The sequence below is a fragment of the Scyliorhinus torazame genome, chromosome 14 (assembly GCF_047496885.1).
Source record: "Scyliorhinus torazame isolate Kashiwa2021f chromosome 14, sScyTor2.1, whole genome shotgun sequence".
Classification (NCBI taxonomy): domain Eukaryota; kingdom Metazoa; phylum Chordata; class Chondrichthyes; order Carcharhiniformes; family Scyliorhinidae; genus Scyliorhinus; species Scyliorhinus torazame.
In genome coordinates, this window is record NC_092720.1 from 23475176 (window position 1) to 23495842 (window position 20667).

Consider the following 20667-nt stretch of genomic DNA (forward strand, 5'->3'; position numbering starts at 1 on the left):
CGGCAGCGGCGCCATTAACGCCCCGCCGACTTTTCTCCCTTCGGAGACTTCGGCGGGGGCGGGGGCGGGATTCACGGCGGCCAACGGCCATTCTCCGACCCGGCGGGGGGTCGGAGAATGACGCCCCTGGTCTTTGTTCAGGAGAACAGATCTTGGCAGACATCCAAGGTCTGTTCTCCATCTACACGTAACAAGCTTGATTAAATAGCCATCTTGTCCAGATTGTCGATGTGTCTTTTCCTCTCTGTACTGAGTTGAGTCACAGGAAATAACCCCACGTGGAAGCTGACTTAATACACAGGTCGTGAAACCGCTCCAACAAGCACTGCTTTTGAAGAGAAGGAGAATCATCTCCAATATCCTGGCCAATGTTTACCCTTTAACCAACATCATTCAAAAAAACCAGAGGGCGGGATTCTCCGTCGCGCTGCACCCGTTTTCTGGCGCGGCGCGCCCCCGTCAGGCACCTCAGGCCGTCGGGAAATCCGCGGATGTGAGTGCGCTGTCGGCGAAGCGCAGGATCCCACCAACGTAGGGTCCAGCCCAGAATATCTTGTTACTGCCGCATTGCTCCTTGTGGGGGCTCGCAGTGCTAAAATTAGCTGGCGAAATTTGGAAAATTACAAGGGTGATCCATTCCAAAAATATTTGATTGACTGTAAGGTGCTTTGAGAAGTCGAGTGGTTGGAAATGGTGCCATATAAATGCATGTTGTTCCCTTTTTGTATGAAGACATGCTTTATGGTATTAATCCTGCACTTACCATTATTCAACTTTTGCCAACCCTCCCTTGTCCCAATACTAAAGTCCAACTGAAAACATCACTTGGAGCCAACTATTCTGAACCTCAGTGTGTCTGCATGACCCTGTACCTTACCGCCCATTCAAGAATGAAGTTTGCGTGTATTTACACCAGAACCTTCCCTGGCGCTGTTCTTTCACGTTGGGCAGGTAGAGCGAGAGAGATTCAGCCCAACGAGGTTTTAAGAAATAATTTGATGCTGAGCGATTGACTGAGTGCAATGGGGCAGAGGAAATACCAACTGAGAAGGAACAGAGTTGGAGGAGTGGCAGGGAGAGCCAATAGAAAAGTAGATCTGTTGAACGTTGTCCAGAATTAAGGTGTGTAAAATGGTGGAGGGAAGTTAAAAAAGGGGCAGTTGCTTAATTTGCAGTGAGTAAATTGAAAGGTAGGGGGCGGAGTGCTCCGTTCCTGAGACTCAGGTGTTGACGCTAGACAGGATTGGTGGAGTTCTACGATAGCGAAACTGCATTTAACGACCGTTAAGGGGCTATCACCTGCGCCACATGAAACATGGCCAATTTCAATGAGAAATGGTGAGGGATTCGCCAGATTTGCAATTGACAGGAGGCTGCAGCCGCATATATACACTTCTCATTCCAGCCAACAAGATGACAGCAGGACGAGCAGCACCAAGGTTTACCGACGCGGAACTGGAGACCCTCCTGGACGCTGTAGAGGGAGAGGACGATGCTGAGAGATTCGGCGCATTGCTCAGGCACTGCTTCATTTGGCACAGACACAAAAGAAGGCGGCCCTCCCAGAGGGAGATGACACAGTCACTGGCTGATCTGGTACAGTCCCAGAGGGAACTGGGCCATTCCTGTGTTCAATGGCCAGCTCACAGGCAGGGTTCACCCAGGTGGACGGTTCAAAGTGCTACCGTGGGCAGGAGTCAGACATTGTCAGACGGTGCAGGGCACCAGGGCTCATCCCAGAGCGGGTTGTCATCATCCTCCATTCCATGGGCCAGACGCACTGTTACTGCCAACACAGCTCCCAGACCCCGCAGTGAGGCAAGTGGGAATCACGGAGGGGTTGCAAGTGGAGGGAGGCCGGGAGTGGTGGGGGGTGGAGGTGGAGCAGGGAGGATGCCCATGGGGGGGGCGGTGTGGGGTGTGGGGAGGGTTGGGTTGCGATGTCCATTCCCCTGGCCAGTCCCCCCAGCAGGTAAACAGAGCGTCCCGTGGGTGACTGCACTGACGCATACTTTATCCGGCCTCCCAAGCCTACACAGGCCCATGTCCTGCCCAACGTTACCCTCCTCAGCGGATGAAGACTAACATTCACCCACCTCCTCCTCCAGCACGTCGTCCCTCTGCTGCGCGATGTTATTGTGGACGCAGCAGGCCACCACGATGTGGGAGACCCTCCCAGCGCTGACCTGGAGCGCTCCTACAGAGTGGTCCAAGCACCAGAACACCACATCTTCAGGATGCCGAGGCACTGCTCAATCATGCCCCTTGTCGCGGCATGGGCGTTATTGTAGCAGGCCTCCGTGTCGGTCTCTGGCCTCCGGATAGGCATCACCATCTATGACCACAGCGGATAACCCCTGTCGCCCAGGAGCCGGGGGTGGGGGGCTCAAAGGCATCAGGATCCTTCAAGTATGCCAGCTTGAAGGCGTTGTGCACACTGCCCGGGAAGTATGCGCACACACCAGCTGCCGCTCATCGAGTGGAACCTCTTTTGGCTTGTAAAGACCGGCCTGTCTTCACTTTTTGCTTTACCTTTAACATGGTGTATCATCACCATTAACAACCTGGAAAAATATGGAATACCCTCAATATTACACACCTGGAGCAGCATGGTGTATCCTCAACGTTTCACACCTGGAACAACATGGAGTTTCCTCACCATTACACACCTGGGATAACATACAGTATCCTCATCATTACACGCTGGAACAGCATGGCGTTTCCTCACCATTACACACCTAAAACAGCATTGGGTTTCCTCACCATTACACACCTGGGACATCATTGGGTTTCCTCACCATTACACACCTGGAACAACATGGTGTTTCCTCACCATTACACACTGGAACAGCGTGGTGTTTCCTCACCATTGCACACTGGAACAACATGGTGTTTCCTCATCATTACACACTGGAACAGCATGGTGTTTCCTCACCATTACACACCTGGGACATCATGGTGTTTCCTCACCATTACACACCTGGAACAACATAGTGTTTCCTCACCATTAAACACCTGGAACAGCATTGGGTTTCCTCACCTTTACACACCTGGGACAACATACAGTATCCTCATCATTACACACTGGAACAGCATGGCGTTTCCTCACCATTACACACCTGGAACAACATGGTGTTTCCTCACCATTACACACCTGGAACAGCATGGTGTTTCCTCACCATTGCACACTGGAACAACATGGTGTTTCCTCACCATTGCACACCTGGAACAACATGGTGTTTCCTCATCATTACACACTGAAACAGCATGGTGTTTCCTCACCATTGCACACTGGAACAACATGGTGTTTCCTCACCATTGCACACCTGGAACAACATGGTGTTTCCTCATCATTACACACTGGAAACAGCGTGGTGTTTCCTCACCATTGCACACTGGAACAACATGGTGTTTCTTCCCCATTACACACCTGGAACAACATGGTGTTTCCTCATCATTACACACTGCAACTGCTTGGTGTTTCCTCACCATTGCACACTGGAACAACATGGTTATTCTTTCCCATTACACACCTGGAACAACATGGTGTTTCCTCACCATTACACACCTGGAACAGCATTGGGTTTCCTCACCATCACACACCTGGAACAAGATGGTGTTTCCTCACCATTACACACTGGAACAGCATTGGGTTTCCTCACCATTACACACCTGGAACAGCATTGGGTTTCCTCACCATTACACACCTGGAACAACATGGTGTTTCCTCATCATTACACACTGGAACAGCATGGTGTTTCCTCATCATTACACACTGGAACAGCATGGTGTTTCCTCACCATTACACACCTGGAACTGCATGGTGTTTCCGCACCATTACACACCTGGAACAGCATTGGGTTTCCTCACCATTACACACCTGGAACAACATGGTGTTTCCTCACCATTACACACCTGGAACAACATGGTGTTTCCTCACCATTACACACCTGGAGCAGCATGGTGTTTCCTCACCATTGCACACTGGAACAACATGGTGTTTCCTCACCATTGCACACTGGAACAACATGGTGTTTCTTCACCATTACACACCTGGAGCAGCATGGTGTTTCCTCACCATTACACACTGGAACAACATGGAGTTTCCTCATCATTACACACTGGAACAGCATGGTGTTTCCTCACCATTACACACCTGGAACAACATGGTGTTTCCTCGTCATTACACACTGGAACAGCATGGTGTTTCCTCACCATTACACACCTGGAACTGCATGGTGTTTCCGCACCATTACACACCTGGAACAGCATTGGGTTTCCTCACCATTACACACCTGGAACAACATGTGTTTCCTCACCATTACACACCTGGAACAACATGGTGTTTCCTCACCATTACACTCCTGGGGCAGCATGGTGCTTCCTCACCATTGCACACTGGAACAACATGGTGTTTCCTCACCATTGCACACTGGAACAACATGGTGTTTCTTCACCATTACACACCTGGAGCAGCATGGTGTTTCCTCACCATTGCACACTGGAACAACATGGAGTTTCTTCACCATTACACACCTGGGACAACATGCAGTATCCTCATCATTACACGCTGGAACAGCATGGCGTTTCCTCACCATTACACACCTAAAACAGCATTGGGTTTCCTCACCATTACACACCTGGGACATCATGGTGGTTCCTCACCGTTACACACGTGGAACAGCATGGATGTTCCTCACATTATACCCCTGGAACAGTGTGGAGCATTCTCAGGATTACACACTTAGAACAACATGGTGTTTCCTCACTATTACACACCTGGAACAACATACAGTATCCTCATCATTACACACTAGAGCAGCATTGAGTTTTGTCCCCATTGCACACCTGGAACAGCATTGTGTTTCCTCACCATTACACACCTGGAACAATATACAGTATCCTCATCATTACACACTGGAACAGTGTGGAGTTTCCTCACCATTACACACCTGGAACAACATGGTGTTTCTTCACCATTACACACCTGGAGCAGCATGGTGTTTCCTCACCATTGCACACTGGAACAACATGGTGTTTCCTCACCATTGCACACTGGAACAACATGGTGTTTCTTCACCATTACACACCTGGAGCAGCATGGTGTTTCCTCACCATTGCACACTGGAACAACATGGTGTTTCTTCACCATTACACACCTGGGACAACATACAGTGTCCTCATCATTACACGCTGGAACAGCATGGCGTTTCCTCACCATTACACACCAGGAACAACATGGTGTTTCTTCATCATTACACACCTGGAGCAGCATGGAGTTTCCTCACCATTACACACCAGGAACAGCATGGATTAACTTCAGCATTACACACCTGGAACAGCATAATATTTCCTCATTATTGTACACCTGGAACAGCATGATGTTTCCTCACCATTTCACACCTGGAACAACATGGTGTTTCCTCATCATTACACACCTGGAACAACATACAGTATCCTCATCTTTTCACATCTGGAACAACATGGAGTTTCCTCATCATTACACACCTGGAACAACATACGGTATCCTCATCATTACACACTGGAACAGCATGGTGTTTCCTCACCATTACACACCTGGAACAAAATGGTGTTTCCTCATCATTACACACTGGAACAGCATGGTGTTTCCTCATCATAACACACCTGGAGCAGCATGGAGTTTCCTGACTATTACACACCTGGAACAACATGGTGTTTCCTCACCATTACACACCTGGAACAACGTGGTGTTTCCTCACCATTACACACCTGAAACAGCATGGAGTTTCCTCACCATTACACACCTGGAACAGTATGGAGTTTCCTGACCATTACACACCTGGAGCAGCATGGAGTTTTCTCACCATTACACACCTGGAACAGCATGGATTAACCTCAGCATGACACACCTGGAATAACATGGAGATTCCTCAGCATTACACACCTGGAACAACATGGAGTTTCTTCACCATTACACACCTGGAACAACATGGAGTTTCCTCACCATTACACACCTGGAACAGCATGGAATTTCCTCACCATTACACACCTGGAACAACATAGATATCCTCAGCATTAGATACTTAGACAACATTACACACCTGAATGATGCCAGGGTAAGATTGATAAAGAAATAATTTCCTGTCTCTCGTACGTTTTGCTGATGGATTTACAATGTTCAGTATTATTCACAACTCGTTACTGAATCAGTCTATGCCAATATGCAGCAGGACCTGGACAACATCCAGGCTTGGGCTGGCAAGTGGCAAGTCGCATTCACACCACACAAGTGCCAGGCAACTACCATCAGAACCAGGGAGAATCTAACCACCTGCCCTTGACTTTCAATGGTATTACCGTCATTGAACCCACCCCACCCCTGCACCCCGCCACTACAATCAACATCCTCGGGGTTCAGCAGTGACTATAGATTGAACTGGACTAGCCATATCAACACTGTGGCTACAAGAACAGGTCAGAAGAGGGAATTATGCAGTGGATGACCCACCTCCTGACTCCTCAAAGTCTGTCCACCATCTTCAAGGGGGAAATCAAGAGTGTGATGGAATCTTGCCCACTTGCCTGATGAGTGTCGCTCCAACAACTCTCAAGAAACTAGACATCGTCCATGTTATTGCAGCCCATCTGATTGGCAACCCAATCACCCCTTTCAACCTCCACCACTGTGGATACAGTGTCATTTACAAGTCCACTGCAACAGCTCACGAAGCACCTTCCACAGCAAACCCGGGACCTCTAGCACCTGAAAAGACAACGGCAGCAGGCACGTGGGAACGCCACCACCAAGTTCTCATCCGAGCCACACACCAGCCCGATTTGGAAATACACCGGGCGTTCCTTCACTGTCGCTGGGTCAAAATCCTGGAACTCCCTCTCTAACCGCACTGTGGGTGTACCTACACCGCATGGACTGTCGTGGGTCAGGAAGCAAGCTCTCCACCAGCCTTTCAAGGTAAATTATGGATGTGCATTAAATGCTGCTCTGGCCAACGATGCCCACATCCCGCGGGGGCAACAAATGCTTGGGATGTCAGAAGGTGTTGAGTTGCATTGGTCACCCATTTAGTGCAATGCAGCTCACCACCCCGGTGCTAGCTGCTCTTACCTGAAACTCCTGGCTGCATTTTGCCACGAGTACATGCGATTAACTACTGATCTCCTCCAGTCACGACAAACTGTGGTGTTCTTTCTGTTTCTTATACTCAGGATGGATATCGTTGTGTTCACAAAGACCACAGAAGCTAAATTCAATAACAAAGCTAACATTTGTTACACTGCCAACATTTGGGTCACTGTCTGTGCGGAGTCTGCACATCCTCCCCATGTGTGCGTGGGTTTCCTCCGGGTACTCCGGTTTCCTCCCACAGTCCAAAGATGTGCAGGTTAGGTGGATTAGCCATGATAAATTGCCCTTATTGTCCAAAATTGCCCTTTGTGTTGTGTGGGGTTTCTGGGTTATGGGGATAGGGTAGAGGTGTTGACCTTGGGTAGGGTGCTCTTTCCAAGAGCTGGTGCAGACTCGATGGGCCGAATGGCCTCCTTCTGCACTGTAAATTCTATGATAATCTATGACTCCTTAACCTACAGCTCGGCCACTTACTCCCGTAGCAAGCAATAATCAATTAAATTACAGTCTACAGAATACTAATACTTGTCTCATGCACTCTGCACTCCCCTACACTCTTTCCCACTCTCTCCTACGCTCTCCCAAAAGCCTGAGGATCAGTCCTTTTTTATAGGTCTGATCCCAGCTCCACCTAGTGGTCAATTATGATATTACATTAACCCTTTATATACTAGACATTCGATATAATGTCACATAAACAATCAAAAGCAAGCTGACGAGAAACGGGTCGCTTCTGTGGCAAGCAGCAGATGCAGGTCAGTAGCTTCACGCTCAAGTAGCAAGTTGGAAATCTAGCCCAGGATTCACATTGAGAGGTTAAACTGAGAGCCTTGTCCACCCTCTCAGGAGGACCTTACAAATCCCATGTTGCTATTTTATCGAAGTGTTTAGGTGTTCCCTATGCGGTGTGTCAGGGGTTGTGAAAATGTTTCCCCATTTTTTGGTTTGCATCACAGGTGGCATTTGTTTCCTTGTTCTTTGATTAATAACAATGATTGTTACCCTGCATTTATTTTGTAAGCCTTATTCGCGGAACTTATGCTAACAATCCAGGAAACAGGTGAACAATAACGACAAGGTACATGGCACACCTTTGGCACAGATAAAGTCCTGGTCGATTATAGAAGCATAAACAACAGGACAGTATGTTTCATTTTGAGCAGAATGACAGTGGTAACTGGCCGGTGTCTGAATCAGCATCACACGGAGCAGGAGGCGACAATTCATTTTAAACCTACACTGCGACAGGTGGAATCACAACCACAAAGGCCTCCAAAATTTGGATACATTTCTTAAAGGGTAAGTGTGTGTCTCTCATTTTAATAAAATCGCTAATTGTAATTAAATCAACTGAAAACACCAATAGTTATTCATGCCAATATGTTTTAAAGGCATATCAGGCACTGTGGCTGGCTTGTCAATATGTAAGACAGAGTGCACATGGGTACTTCTGTAATGCAAGGCTTCAGACGGTCACCATTGGCAGAAAGGTATGGTTCATAAATGTTGTACCACCATCTCAGTTAAGGTGGGAATGGCACTGGGAGTGGTGTCTCCTAAAAATGACCCGTCGTAATTCCAATACTGTGAGGTTGTGATCCAGGGCAGCGACTCGCTCAGCACGAGTGTAGACGGATCAAATGGGGTCGGGGGTCAGAATGTCTTGCCCACGGCACTTTGGTCCTCTGTCTGGAAATGATGGCCGAAAGCTTGTATTATGTATCTCTGGACCACCCGCTCGCACAAAGTCCTGCCTGCGTCATGTTCATACATAAATGCAGGGGCAGGACTTTATGCGAAGTACATGTACCAAAGTTTCAGTCAAAAGGATTTGCTCAATAATATTTAATTGAACTAAATGTTGGAGGTCTTGTGGCACGATTGTAGCATCACTACCTCTAAACTAGCAGCCCTGGGTTTGAGTTCAAAGAGCAAGACTTTGCTGGCCACAGGCAACACATTCAAAACGCACTTCAATGGTCTGACAATCAGCTTGGGAAGTCCTTCCACTGTTCCTCAAGGGGGGGGGAAAAGTGTATGGGCCACGATTTAATGGCAGCTTCGTGCTTGGGAGTGTGCTGTGTGAATGTAAACGCTTGTCTAACCAGCTTGCAAGCGGAGAAAATTTCTTTCTTTCGTTGTTCATGCGATGTGGTGGGGAGGGCGGGAGTGAGGGCGGTTGATGGTTGGGGGGCGGGGGGGGGGGAGGGGGGGGGTGGGGGGGAGGGGTGCGAGGGTTGGCGGCTTTGGGGGGTGGGGGAGAGTGGCAGTTGCTGGCCAGGCCAGCATTCATTGCCCTATCCTTAAATGCCCCCGAGAAAGTGGCAGTGAGCAGTCCGTGTGGTGTGCTGTGTGGAAGGGTGTCCCATGCTTTTGACCCAGCACCATTGAAGGAACGGCGATATATTTCCCAGTAGCGGTAGCGTATCATTTACGATTTGATACGATACGATTTGACATGGATTCCGGACAACGAGATTCCATTCGAGGTAATCAAAAAAGCTGGCACAGGATTACTACACACCTTTTATACTTGCTACCAAGTGATCCCAATCATGTTAATCTTGCTGGGGGGGGGGGGGATGCATTTTAGTAAGTGACAGTTAACCGGGTGTGCTCGAATAACATTCTGATTAAACCTGTTTACTGAAACACGTTATTTTTAAGACATTCTACATTCCAGCTAAATAGAAATGCGAAGCAAATTCTCCACACACACCTTATAGTTTCAATGCCTGTGACCATAGAACAAAGACACCACTACAAATTTAAACAAAAAAATTATTGATAAAACCTGCGAACCTGATACCATCTCCTGGCAAGGATTCTCACCCACTTTCATCCTGCCAGTGTACTTAATTAATGAGTTCACCCGCAATAAAGTTGACAGTCACAGTACAGAGATGAAAAGATGGCTTTGCTCTGCTATTTTCCTTGAGTTTGGCGAATCTGAGAATTCCAATAGAACCTTGCAGCGCAGAAGGTGGCCATTTGGCCCATCACACTGGTGCTAGCTCTTTGAGGGAGCTATCTAATTTTTCAACTTCCATCGGTATCTTTCCCCTTAGCGCAGTGCTTCCTTTCCTTTTCAAACATTCTTCTCATTTCCTTTTGAAAGTCATTATTGTATCTGCCTCCCTCAGTCTTTTCAGGCTGCATGTTTCAGATTGTTGCGCCTTGTGGCGTGATGTTTGCTTTTTCCGCATGTCAGATGTTTTCAATTCACTGGTGCAGACCCGTTGGCCAAAGGGCCTCTTCTCTGCTGTACTATTCTGCAATTCGGATTCTATGGCGTCTCTGCTTTCTCTGCGACTCACTTAAGTCCTCGGGTTAAGGGATATTGGGGCATTAAAAACCCATCCCTCCTTTGAAGATTTTGAATGTTTCCATCTAATCTTCTCCTTGAGTGCTCGTGTAGGTAATAATAATAATAATCGCTTACTGTCACAAGTAAGCTTCAATGAAGTTACTGTGAAAAGCCCCTAGTCGCCACATTCCGGCACCTGTTTGGGGAGGCCGGTACGGGAAATGAACCCGCGCTGCTGGCCTTGTTCTCCATTACAAGCCAGCTGTTTAGCCCACTGTGCTAAACTAGCCCCATAGCTGGTAGAGCACCTCGTCTCCCCATCCCTGCACCCCTGTAGAAAATGTGGCATTCAGCTTGCATTGCCTCTCTTCATTCTTCCGACAAAAATGGAGCACTGCACACATCCCTGTGTTAGATTTCATCTGCCGTGAGTCTGCCCATTTCACCGTCAATTTCTATCCAGCCGAAGTTTGGTACTATCCTCCTCGTTGTTAACTACATTTTGGAGTTTTGTAGCTTTGAAATGATGCCCTCCAACCAAGCCAAGGTTGGCAGTATACGTCAGAAAGACGGGTGGTCCCAGCATCATCCCTGCGGAACACAACTTCACATTTTGAATCCAGTCTTAGAAATGACCATTGATCCCTAAACTCTGCTTTCTGTCCCTTAGCCAACTTCAATTCCATACAGCCACTGCCCCTTTAATTCCCGAACTTCAATTTTGCTTATTCCAGGCAGACAACATCAACTACACTCCTCTCACCCACTTCCCATCGATTTATGCATCTCCTTTTATTTGAACGGGGACGTAGCATTTCCAAAATCGTCCAGTCCTTTGGCAACACCCAGCTAGCTATGGATGATTGGAAGATTGTAACCCAAGCGTTTGCAATTTCCACTTGCCTCGGCAATCCAGAGCAGATGGATTTTCTAACCTGAGTGTCAAACTTTTAAGTGCCTTCTCCTCATTTTTGTTGTAGAGTGGGAGAGGAAACTCAGCCAGGGTGTGCTTACTGCTAGGATTTCCAAAGGGAACATACAAGGGATAGAGCAAATCTGACTCTCGTCCCATCCAAAAGACTGTCGAGCTGGGTCAATGTGCATATTCAAGTCGGCATTGGAGCGACAGGTTTCAATGAGGTAAGAATATCAAATAACATCAAGATGGTTAAATGTTACGCCATGATCTAACTGAATCGGGAAAGTTTTTCCATGGATTGAATGGCCCTATGTACATGAAGATGAGCCCTCCATACTGATCATTGTCAAGGTGGCTGCAGGCGGGGCCTTGGATTGCTGGTACACAGCACTGTGCTGGGCATCTGGACAGACTGACCATGAAGGTAATGGGTCCGGAAGGTGTGTGGCTGATTAAATTTCCCCTGTACCGGAAAATTGCTGTGGATTGAATAAAGGTATCAGAGGCGCTCTGATATTGTGGCAGGAGTTAACCAATCAACGTGGGTTCCCTGTCATGCAGATGATCAATTTTCCTCCCTGTGTCTATAAAAAAAATAGCCGATCCAGATTGACCAGCCACTGTAGAAGCTTCCACATTTTCATTAAGGCCAACACAAATAGAAGGTGTGCGAAGTAGGAAATGTGTGACCAATAACACTCGGTGTCACACCCTGGAGCTTCAAGTTAAAAACCAGCCCTCAATCGTGTCAACATCAAAGTTAAAGGGCTCATCCTGAGCCTCAACGCTAACAATGTTTTTCTGGATTATCGATAAAATCTGTGTGCCTGTTGCGTGTATCAGATCTTTATCATGTGCAAATTTGTCACTGGGTTGCTGGATATAGAAAAGCTATGTACACCGAAAGAAAACAGTGATTCACTGAATCGATCCTAGACTAAGAGGATGGTCATATAATAAGAGTCTGAGTAAACTGGGTCCAAGGGTGGAAGTGAGGGCTTAAGTGGGTCGGTGCAGACTTGATGGGCCAAATAGCCTCCTTCTGCACTGTATGTCTATGTTCTATTCTCTGGACTTTAGAAGAATGAGAGGTGACCCCATTGGAGTGTATGACATTATTCCAGGGCTTGACTGGATAGGCTATAGTTTTACTAACCGGACCAGGCCCCAACAGTTGCCAGGATAGCGGACAGAAACCCCAATATTTTATTTTAATTTGTAAGACCGTGAGGAAAGGATAATTTGAGGAGTAATTCCGCACACAAATAGGTTAAAAGTTTATTATTAATGTAGTATTAAAATAACTTTAACATCACAAAGAAAATAGCTTAAAATTATCAGGTAAACAATACTTAACATGACAGTAAAACATTAAATCCCAACCGCTAACTTTTATCTCCACTCAAGCAAAACTCATCTCCGGTCAAAGTCCACTTTTAAATCAGTTAGCAAAACCATGAATACTTGATGTCAAGAGTTGTCTTGGATGAACTGCTTGGAAAGAGACTGCTAGTCTGTTCACAGTTAGATCAAAACTAAACTCCAAAACCTGGCACCAGACTGCTTCAGTCCCTGGCTCCTCCCATTAACTGCATCATCTTACAACAGCTGAACACAATGTCTCCAATTGTCTACTCTCCAGGGAACCTTCTTCATATGAACACATTTGCATTTTCCCAACTTTTACGATGCTTTAGTTATCCCTTGCAACAAAAGTGTCTGCTGGTCTTTCAAACCATGATTTTTATTTTTTTTAAATTACTCCAGCAGTCATACACACAATAACCCAGGCTTTGGACCTTTACTGCACCAGTAGCACCAGTGGGGCGGCACGTAGCACACTGGTTGGCGGTGTTGCTTCACAGCTCCAGGGTCCCAGGCTCGATTCCCAGCTTGGGTTACTGTCTGTGTGGAATCTGCACATTCTCCCCGTGTGTGCGTGGGTTTCTTCTGGGTGCTCCGGTTTCCTCCCACAGTCCAAAGATGTGCAGGTTAGGTGGATTGTCCATGCTAAATTGCCCTTCGTGTCCAAAACAGTTAGGTGGGGGAACAGGGATAGGGTGGAGGTGTGGACTTAAGTAGGGTGCTCTTTCCAAGGACCGGTGCACACTCGATGGGCCGAATGGCCTCCTTCTGCACTGTAAATTCTATGATTCTATGAAATACATATGATACAATATATCTGAAATTACTACATTCATCATACTGGGAGGTCGAAGACTCTCGAACTAGAGTCTAGAATTTATTCTCAGTATAAGGGGTTGGATATTCCGGCCCCCCGCCACATATCTTCTGCCAGTGGAGGTGGTCTGCATCAGTTATCAGGGGGGATATTCCAGTCCCATCTATGTGTGCGAGCCACCCGGGAATGCACCACATGCCGGAACAGCCCATCAGTGGGAAGGGCCGGAAAATCTCATTGTAGCCTAACTCTCAGGACTGAGATAAGGGGAATTTCCTTCACTCAGCGAATCTTTGGAATTCTCTTCCCCAGAGAGGTGGCTGTTCGACCACTGTCTATGTTCAAGTCAGGGAGCAATACATTTTCAGCAACGAAGGGAATCAAGGAAATTGAAAGGTAGGTCGGAGAGGTGAAGTTGAGCTGGAACATCAGCAATGATCTTAATGAATGAAAGAGTAAACTCAAAAGGTGGAATTATTTTATGCCCCTGCCAGTGGTATCAATGTCAAATGGGTGGGGGGGGGAGGGTTTGTGGAGTAGGGGAGGGTGTGGATCTGAAGCAGAATACAGCAGGAGGCCCAAAAATATATTTCATACTGGTGGAATCTTCCAATACTGTCCGCCATGACGGATTCAGAATCTCGTTGGAGGCCGACATGGTCCCAGTTTGCATCCAGCTAATGGGATGCAGATGAAGGCCCGACTGGAACCTTCCCCCCCACGTCCAAATCTCCACAACAGCAGTCAGAAAACACGCAGATTCGGGAGTTATCTGAAGAATGCCTGGAGTTGCCTCTGGAGAGGCTGTCAGCAACAATGGAGCCTGAAACACCACAGCGGGGGAGAATCTTATCAATGGATCTTCCAGTTTCAGTGACTTCAAGGAGGTCCACCTTCTAATGCCAGTGTTCCTGGAGATCCATCTTCTTTCTTCAATGGTGGGTCAGTGACGTTGAACACCTTTTAAATATAGCACGTGTCACCAAACCCTCCCCCCCCCCATGGAAGACAGCGCAAAATGCCCGGGTGCATAATTAATTACGCTGGGGACAGAGATATGGCATAGTTTCCCGTCAGCCGCTGCAGGTGGAATCATTCCCTGTTCCTGACCCCGCCACGGGACTTTGTCTCTGATGGGAGAATTCAGCCCAAGGGATCATGTGGCCTACTCCTGATTCTATTTGTGCTGATGTCAGGGCCGCACGGTAGCATGGTGGTTAGCACAATTGCTTCACCGCTCCATGGTCTCAGGTTTGATTCCCGGCTTGGTTCACTGTCTGTGTGGAGTCTGCACGTTCTCCCCGTGTGTGCGTGGGTTTCCTCCGGGTGCTCCGGTTTCCTCCCACAGTCCAAAGATGTGCAGGTTAGGTGGATTGGTCATGCTAAATTGCCCTTAGAGTCCAAAATTGCCCTTAAGGTTGGGTTATGGGGATAGGGTGGAGGTGTGGGCTTGGGTGGGGTGCTCTTTCAGAGGGCCGGTGCAGACTTGATGGGCCGAATGGCCTTCTTCTGCACTGTAAGTTCTATGATTCTATTTCTTATGTCCTTGATCTCTGAACCTTGCAATTAGATATTAGATAGGAATGCAGCTTAGAAACCAGGCCATCCTGCCATACCAGTTCATGCCACTATGTGATCCCCTCGAGTCTCCTCCCATCTTGCCTCATCTAAATCTACCTATGAATACTCGATTCCACTTTCCCTCATTTGCTTGTCTAGCTTCCTCTGTAACCCATCCAGCCTATTCTTTGCAACCACTCCCTGTGGTGGCAAGTTCTCATCACTCTTTATGGGTAAAGATGTTTCCTCTGCTTGAGTTTCTTAGTGACTATCTTTCATCAAAGGCCTTGCGTTACGCTCTTCCCCACATCCTCTATCAAAACCTTTCATAATTTCAATCACGTCTATCACATCACCCCACATCAACCTGCCTTTTTCCAAATAAAACACTCATCCTGCTAATCCTTTCCTGGTGTGTATATTGCACATTTCTGGTATCATCTCTCTATATCTTTTCTGTAGTCTCTCCGTTGCCTCTATAAAATTTCTGCGATATCATAGAATCATCTAATCCCCACAATGCAAAAGCAGGCCATTCGACCCATCGCGTCCACACCAACCCTCTGAACGAGCATCCTATCTAGGCCCCACCCTAACCAAGTAACCCTGAAACCCCACCTTACCATTTGGACACTAAGGGACAATTTAGCACGGCCAATCCACCTAACCCGCACATCTTTAGATGTGGGAGGAAACTAGAGCACCCAGAGGAAAACCACGCACACACGGGGAGAACATGCAGACTCCGCACAGACAGGGACCCGAGGCTGAGATCAAACCCGGCATGGCAGCACAGTGGTTAGCACTGTTGCTTCACAGGTCCAGGGTCCCAAGTTCGAGTCCCGGCTTGTGCCATGGCTGGATGTGTTGAGGGTTCTCACTTGTGTCTATGACCTCGCCCTTTGCACGGTAGTGGGCCTGTTCCTCTCCAACAAGAACAAGGGCTCTCACCTCGAATGGCATTAGGGTCTTGAGCTTCAGCATTACTCTGGCCGGCTGTGCCCGCTCACCCTTGTTATGCTTAGGTTCGTCCCACAGTGAGATACATCGGACGAGTGTAGGCGGGAGTCATGCCACGTCAGATGAGAATGATATCTGGCATGCGTTGGAGGTAAGTGAGAGTGGGCATGTAAGGGACACTGAAGCTACTGGGGGAGTTATGGGGAGTGGCGGTGCATGACAAGTGATGGGAGCCCACAAGGTGGGTGGAAGTGAGATCACCATGGCGGTGTGAGCGGTGTGCATTGGGGTGCTGAGGGAGACATGAGGAGGCAGCTGCTTGTCCCCCTGGTCCCTTTAGGTGTTGGACAGGTGGATGAGGTGGTAAACAAAGGCATATGGAATGCTTTCCTTTATTGTACAAGGTACACAAGCCAAAAGCAAGGATGTAATGATGGGACTGTCTAAAATCTTGGTCAGGCCACAGCTGGAAGTTTGCGGAAAGTTCTGTCACCACATTACAGGCAGGGCATAATTGCTCTGTAATGAGTGCAGAGGGGATTTACAAGAATGTTGCCAGGGCTTGAAAATTGCACCCATGAGGAAAGATTGGATAGTCTAGGATTGTTTTCCTTAAAACTCAGGAGGCTAAGGGGAGACTTGATTGAGGTGTACAAATTTATCAGATGCCCAGATGGAGCAGACAGGAAATACTTGTTTCCCCGAGCAGAGAGGTCAACTACCAGCTGATTGGTAGAAGGAGCAGAGAGGACATTGGGGAACCTTTTCACCCTCAACTCATTTACAAGGTCTGCACCTGAAATGCCATCACCTGGAAGGCTCCAATCCAGGTGCTGGGAGGTAGGATTAGAATGGGCGGCTCGATTTGTTCAGCCAGCGTCGACACGATGACCTAAATGACCTCGACCTGTGCCTTAATTTTTCTATGGTTTCTATGCTTTCTTCCGACCGAAATGTATTACTTTACATCTGCATTGAATTTCATTTGCTAATTGTTTGCCCGTTCAGCAAGTTTATTAATGCCTTCCTGCAAATTTTTGCGCTCCTCCTCAGTATGACTACCCCCCCTTAACTTGTTATCATCCGCAAATTTAAAATTTGCATGGGCTAATTGTTGATATATATTGTGAACAGCAGTGGCCCTTTCAAGACGCCACTTCTGACCCTTTGCTCCCAGTCTCTGTGTTCCGGCTTTCCATTCTTAGAAGATTATTTGAATAGAAACATTGTGCAGGGAAAAAGCAGAGGAACGGCACTCATTCATAATGCTCAGTTGGCGAGACAGTGCAGCACGGTAGCATTGTGGATAGCACAATTGCTTCACAGCTCCAGGGTCCCAGGTTCGATTCCGGCTTGGGTCACTGTCTGTGCGAAGTCTGCACATCCTCCCCATGTGTGCGTGGGTTTCCTCCGGGTGCTCCGGTTTCCTCCCACAGTCCAAAGATGTGCAGGTTAGGTGGATTGGCCATGATAAATTGCCCTTAGTGTCCAAAATTGCCCTTAGTGTTGGGTGGGGTTACTGGGTTGTGGGGATAGGGTAGAGGTGTGGACCTTGGATAGGGTGCTCTTTCCAAGAGCCGGTGCAGACTCGATGGGCCGAATGGCCTCCTTCTGCACTGTAAATTCTATGAAATCTATGAAATCTAGGATGGGCCTCCTTTGGCTCCGTAGGAATTCTGTGAGTCTGTGAATTCTGTCACCTGATTGTCTCGACATTTTCTAGCCATACTCATCTGTCATGGAACGCACCATGGAACTTTCTTGAATGTCCATGTAAATTAGATTTGCTGTATTACCAGTGTCTACTCTCCCTGCAACTTCCTCAAAAAATGTCTACAAGGTTGGTCAGCAAGCTTTCCCCTTTCATGCCGAATAGTCATTGTTACGTTTATCACTTCTGGATATTTTTCTATTTTCTCCTTTTGTCAGAATTCTGTTATTTTTCCTACCTCTAGTGTTGAGCCGACTGATCTATAATTCCCTGGTCGCATTCTGTCCCCCACCCACCCCTTTTAAATGGAGGGATCACATTAGTTATCCGTCAGTTCACTGGCTCTACACCTTTTTGCAACGAATTATTAAAGATTTGTTGCATTAACTCTGCTATCTCTCCACGAGATCATTTTAAAATAGACGGATGCAAGCATGGGCTATATCCTCTTTCATTTTATTTAGTTTCTGCAACACGCCCTTTTGATTTTACTTTCAAATTCTCTTATCTCAGTGCTCATCGCTTCATGAAATGAAATGTAAATGTTACTGTGAAAAGCCCCTAGTCGCCACATTCCGGCGCCTGGTGCGGGAATTGAACCGTGCTGCTGGCCTGTCTTGGTCTGCTTTAAAAGCCAGCAATTTAGCCCAGTGAGCTAAACCAGCCCCATGACATCATTCAATGTCATGTCTGTCTGCTCCACCTCCCTGTTAAATACTAAAGTAGAATAATTATTTAATATTTCTGTCATCTCTTTATTGCTATCTGTGGTATTATCCTGTCCATTTGTTAATGGTTCTATTCCCATCACAGCCTTCATGTATTTATTAATGAGGCTGTTAAATATTTTATCATTTTGTTTTATGTTCCTGTTTAATCTCATCATTCCTCTCTCCCTTCTTGCTTGTTTTTGAGCCTTTCATACCCTCAGGATCTTCCGAAGTGATGTACTAGTGCCAAGTATGAGCCCACAAACAAACCATGCGATGTTGGCCGGGTCAATTCATTTTTAGTGATATCCATTGAGGAACAAATACTGGCTGGGGTTTCATCGAGGAAGGCCGGTTGTAAATGTAATCCAACGGGGCGGCACGTTGGCACAGTGGTTAGCACTGCTGCCTCACGGCGCCGTGGACCCAGGTTCGATCTCAGCCCCGGGTAACTGTCTGTGTGGAGTTTGCACATTCTTCCCGTGTCTGCGTGGGTTTCACCGGCGCAACCCAAGTGCAGGTTAGGTCGATTGGCCACACTAAATTGTCCCTTAATTGGAAAAAAAAATAATTGGGTACTCCAAATTTATTTTTAAAAAGTAAATGTAATCCAATGACGTGAAAGAAAAATCCCTGGCATCAGTATGTGGAATAAAAGTAACTCTTGTCTCCAGCAAACTACCCTGCCAGAGCAGGAGGATAATTTTGTCAGCACTCGAATATCTAACTGCTTCTCCGCGAGCAGAAATTGTGATTTGATGCTTTCCAGGGACATACAAGGGGAATTTAACTAATTGGGAACAAAGTCCTATAGTGAGCATGTTTAACCACGTGGGAAACACAATGCTATAAAACAACATTCGCATTAGATAAGGGGACTCAGCGAGGAATGCTCAGCAGAGGCTGCACATAACCCCATTTTGTGCACTGAGGAACTCCGCTTGCCGGACCTCTTCAGGGTAGCGAGAGGTCAGGATGCCATTTTAAAAACTCTGGAGCCCCCTAAGTGACCCCCAACCCCCCACCAAAGCCCCAACGCACCATAGGAGGGTTCCAGGTCTCCCCGCGGCCCTCAGCATCCACGCAGGGCACCCCTGGCTAGATCACCACCGTGCAAAAAGTATCAGCTTGGCACCACCAACCTGGTACCCTGGCAGTGAAACCATGGCACCTTGGCAGTGCCAGACCAGTACCCAGGTGGGTATGCACCTCTAGACCTCCAATCCCCTGGGAGTCCCCAATGAGTGCCATCCCACCTGCTCCCTGTTTGTAGAACAGTGCTCATCCAGGTCTCTGTGGCAAAGGAGATTGATCCCACCTCTCAGGTACCTCGGGAATCTGCACATTAAAGTGAGCCTAGCTGTCTCACTTAAGTATGCAGATTTGCTAAAAAGACATGGTGTTGCAAGCCAGGTACATCCTGCGAGTGGGGTCTCACGGCACCTATTAGCCCCGCTGCGCTGCAGCGAGCTGATTTTTGGGCGCAGTGTGGCTGTAAAAGTGCGCCCGTCAAGTCCAATCCTTTTAAAACGTTCCATTGTACTTGTTCCGAGATGGAACGTGGAAAATAACACGAGTGACTTTGTGCCAGTGGTGCCACTAATCAGCTATTCTGGGAAGTATTTCAACATTTTTCCTGTATGAGAGCCAGCATTGTGGCAGGCCGCTAATCCCTCGATCAGCTATTCAACTGAATTGGCAGGGAAGTATTTCCCTCTGCAAAACAAACAAGTGGAGGAAGTGATTGGAGGGGCAAAAATAGGACAGCAAGCACTGAAACAATTCCTTTAGAAAGGCATTTCTACCGACACTTTCCACCCTGTTCCATTCTTAAAAAGGGCCAGAAAGTCAAATAACATGAAGAAAGAAAATAAATATCTTGATCAGAACTTTTGCAAAGGCGACAGAGAGAGATCCTGACCAAAGAGTCAGAGAAGGACTGCAAAGGAGTCTTGGAATTCCACACAATCCTCCAGTTTGTTGTGTGAACAGATGGTTGAATTATAACGTACCCAGATGTACGGCCCCATTTACCAAGGCTGGTGACAATGAAACCTTTGGCAGACTGGCAGTGGCTCCCAGTGCATGTGTGGTGGATCTGGTGCTGTATCCAACATGGGTCAGCCTCAGCTCAGTGGAGTAGCATTCTCACCCCTGAGTCGAGGTCGCGGTTCAGGACCCGTCTCCAG